Consider the following 4,675-nt stretch of genomic DNA (forward strand, 5'->3'; position numbering starts at 1 on the left):
GTGTGGGTGTCCGGCACGCTGCCGGCAAAGTGGCAGCGGTGCTGGCAGCCCTGGGCACGGGCAGGGTCACCTTAGCCCTGGGCCTGCTGGGGCTTGGGTTGGATGTGGATGTTGAGCACTTCGTGTTAGCTTCAGTTGAAAAAAAGACAGCAATTACTTCCTTCCTTTTTTATTTACAGGCCAGGATTCTCTGAAAATGGCAAGGAAATTTTCACTGCTTCTTCCCCACCCCCCAGAAGAAGAAAGAAATGGCTTCTCCAGCATATACAATGGTAGATTTGGGTGCTGCAAAGACAAATGAAACCCTTAAATCTTTGCCTCCCAAGCCTCTCTATTTTGGATGAAGTTATTTGAACTATTTGATATCTACATTTTCCTAGTTGTTTTCTAACATGTCTGGTTGTTCCTGGCAGTGAATCTTCATTTTTTTACTCTCCAGCTTCTTCTGACAATAAGGAGGTTTGAATACCATGAACTGTGTTTGTATTCGACTCACCCTCTTTTGAAAATAAACTGCTGTAAAACTGCTAAAGAACTGCTTTTATACTCCCCTCTTTTTGCTTAGAAGGTAGGAATATCTGTTCTTCTGAAGGGTCCTGATTCAAAGCCCAGTATGTCAGGAGGGGTTGTTCCCTTGATAATTAGTGCCCTGGATGAAGCCATGATTTCTAAGTGAATAAATTTTAGTTGCAGACAGACCACGATGGTCACAAAAGGCAGCAGCCTGTCCTGCTTATTCTATCTTGGAAGTTAGATACAGAAAGCAATTACTGGATAAAGTCTATAAGCCTTCCTGCAGTAAGGCTTTTAGAAATGCTTCCAGGCCTGATTGAAAAATTAGATGTACAGCTCTGAAGTCAGCTGTGCTAGTTAGTATGTGTTGATAACTGCGCTGGGTTTCTTTTCATTTTACGCTCACAGGCAAATGTGTTTTGTTGTTTTTTTTTAATTAAGTATTATGTGACTTGAGGGAATTTGTGAGGGAATCTTGTGAGCACCTAGTGGCAGCTTGTGAATACTCTGCTAGATTCCTTGACCTTGCTGCAGTGGGAGGTTCACATTCTTGGCAGTATTAATCAGAGGAAAAAGAATAATCTGTTTTCAAAGGCAATCAGCAGCTACAAAGTGTTGTTAATTTCTCAAATAATTATTATTTCATTCCCAGTGGAAATTCAGGGATTCACAATAAAGTGGACATTTGGCTCATTTGCTGTAGCTGTATGGGCACCACTTGCCTGTATTCAGCACTGGTTTTGAGAGAAGGAACAGCCAGAGGAAAGTGAAACCCATCCTTCAGACAGTAAGGCTCAGATCCCTGGTACATCAGAGCTAGCAGGATTCAGCTGTGTCAGCATCTAATCATGAACACTGCTAGAACTGCAAACCGTGCAATAAGTAGAAGTTGTGGGTAAGATATTTAGATAAAATAGAGTATATTGGTCATTTAATTCTGTGTCAAGACAATATTGAGATTTTGTCTGGATATTCTTTTATCAGATTGTTTTGAAAAGCTGATTTCGTCCTGTAGGATTTTATTTGAAGAATGCATCTAAAGTTTTAGTTGCTTAGTTTCTATTAAGTTGCAAGAAGTAATAAAGAAATGAATTATGTTTAGTAATAGGGCTAGGGTTCAGGGTGGCATGGCTGTTCAGAGATGCATGATAACAAGGCATTGGTGCAAAATGGGAATTAGTACAGAACTATTTGCAACTGCACACTTGTTTCTCCCTGGTCTTAAAAATACATCATATTTATATATACCTAAATGATAACACCATATTCTTAAGGATTTGGGGATATTGTTTGCAGAGAGAAGGAAAAGAAAGAAAACTTTGCAATCAACTTATAGTCCTACCAAACATCTTGGAGAATCTTGCTGATTTCATGCCTGCAAACCGTGGAACTGTTTATTTTGAAATTTTAGAAGTATTTGAAAAAAGGTTTTTGTGATTTGGATGAAAGTAGTGTGTGGGGGGTAGACATTCAAAGCAGAAAAGCCCTCAAACTGCTAAATATTCCTGGAGGGGATGGCGCCATTTCCCTGAGCAGAGCAAACAGGGTATTCTCTTCAGACTCCAGCTCAGCTATGGGGAAAATACAGGCTTGTCTTTAGGCAAACAGGATCTACTGAGATAGATTTTGCTGTGCTGGAAGAGACCAGTGAGATACCTTAAAGTCACACCTGGAAACTCTTCACCCTTTGTCCTCCTTCTGTATGTGTCCTTTCTGCTTTTCAGTAACTTCTGTCCCTGGTCATGGAAAGTTTTGAGCTTGGCAGACAGGAGACATTGAGACCAGTGTCTAGTTTGAGCAGTAAAATACTGTGGAGCCCCAACCACCTTGGCATCTTGGGACATATTATTCCTTGAATAGGTAAAAGTGAGTCTCACTGAAGTACAATTTCCTGATTACTAGTTCTTAGTATGTTTAAAGGAGCTGTTTATTTTTTCCACACTGAAAAACAATAGTGTGGCAGAGGGTAAATGAAGCTCTCTAGAAATTTAAAGGGTATTTGCCTGCAAAGGTTTGCAGGAGTTCAGACCAGCAGCAGGGACAGGAAACTGTAAACACATCATTCAGATTATGGAATGATGAAATTCTGGAGTTTCAGTTCGGTCTCACTGGGAGCTTTTGAGACTTTTTTTCCTCAGAATAGCCAATGTTATTATTTTTCTTCCAGATTGGACATGTTGAAGTAGAAGACTGGCTTTATATTTTCAAGGCAATTTTGAGGGCTGTCAGAACAGCCATAGCTCTGGAGCTTGGACTCAGTAACCTCTGTCAGTTTTTTGAGTTCCTTAAGAGAATAGGAGTGTGCTCAGGCACAGGAATATCTTGGGTGAGGCACAATTAAAAGTAGTAATTGAAAAATCTTGCCTGACATAAATTTTTGTTTTATCTTTAAATAAAACCAATATGCAGTTCTTTTTACAAGTCAAGAAAGAGTAATTTAGAGGAGTCAAGGGACTAAGGAAAAGAAATGCTTATGTTTTTACAGTCAAATAAGTGTGGAGATTTCAGGGATACTGCTTGGTTTGTGTTCAAATTTCCATCAGAATGAGGAACCACACAAATAGTCCACGTATACATGAACAACTCTGTTAGGTGAGTATTAAGAAATTAATTTGAATTTAAGTAGTGTAAGAGGAGGTAAACATTTTCTCATTTGTACCTCAGTTAATCTACAGGATGGGGCATGTGCAACTTGTACAAGCTGATCTTTCCACTGAACCACTGACCTTCAGCTGTGGCAAAGAAAAAAAAAAAAGCCTGCAGACATAATTTTTAGCATGCGATGCCAACCTGGGAAACTCCAGAATTTCATCATAGATCCGGTCAAATTTCAAAAACCTGGCTTTAGCAGCAGTTATTTAGACAGAAGCAGGATTCTCCAGTAATGCAGATGAGTTCAATGTTGCAAAAGGGGAATTATGAATTTCAGTATTCTGACAGTGCCTGAAATTTTTTATATGAATAGTGATTAAAATTAGTAATTTATCTGTATGGAATAGTCCTGGTAAACAAGGTACAGATTTGTATGTCATTAAAGGAAAGCTGTTGCACTTTATTTATGTTCTGAATCTTCTATCCAAAATAATAATAACATTTCTGACTGCTAAGAAAATAGCCTCAGAGAAGATTGTGGTTATTACAGATAGTTTTAAGTTGCCCTACAATGAAAAATGTCATTTAGAATGAGCGTGACTGTGTTAGGGCTCAGAGAGTAGAAGAGATTTTTTTAAGAATTCCAAACTGATTGAAGATACATATTTTTAATAGAAGTCTTTATAGTTTTCAAGTTTACAAGTGGTCTTCTATGTCTAAAGCTTCAAACACTCTCATGAAATAATAGATGTATGCTTTGAAAAAAATGCAATTGCAGACTTTAATTAGGTGTTTTATATACGCCCTGTGTTTAAGGTCCAATCTTGTTATTTTTTCAATGAGACTGGCAGATACAAAACGTTTGCAGAACTTAAAGCAAAAGTAAAGTCTTCTGTCTTGGGAAGTGCATTTAGATAACGGTGACAGTTAAGATTACCTGGAGCTTTATACATCTTTTATGATTTAATCACTGAAGAATGTGGCTTTTCCTGTCTGGTGGTAGACCAGGAGTAAGATAAGGCAGGGAGCTCATTTTGTGGAATTTCTGAGCCTCATTTCCATTTGGGAGATACTGAAACTTCTTGGAAATGAGATGCAACATCCCCGCCTCCTCTGTCGGGAAAAGCAGGTCGCTTTTATCTCTGGCTGCAGATGCCACACGCTGGGCTCAGGTGGCATTTCATGGAACCTGCGGCGCGTCTGCAGCGCTGATCGGGGGGCAGGCTCAGCTCTGGTGCCGCTGGCCTCGGTCCTCCCTTCCCTGTCCGTGTGTTTGGGGATTGCTGGCAGAGGGTGAAAAGCAGGGATCTGTGGAGTGAGAAGAGCGAAGGAAATAGGCAGCAGGAGGTCTGGAGCTGGGGGTCCAGCCCTGTGCCCACTCCTGCACCCCAGCGAAATGCCTGTCGTGTACAGCTGGTCATGGTGCCCTCAGACTCGGGGCTCTTGTGCCCCTCTCACAGGAGTTATTTTCTCAGTAGTATACAAGCTATAGAGAGTGAAGAATGTGATTAAGCGCAAGTCTGTAAATCCATTTAAATCTACAGTGCTTACGATTCAGCTAAAGATCTAC

Source organism: Chaetura pelagica, unplaced genomic scaffold, assembly GCF_000747805.2.
Source record: "Chaetura pelagica isolate M959 unplaced genomic scaffold, ChaPel_1.0 scaffold829, whole genome shotgun sequence".
In the NCBI taxonomy this organism is placed as follows: Eukaryota; Metazoa; Chordata; class Aves; order Apodiformes; family Apodidae; genus Chaetura; species Chaetura pelagica.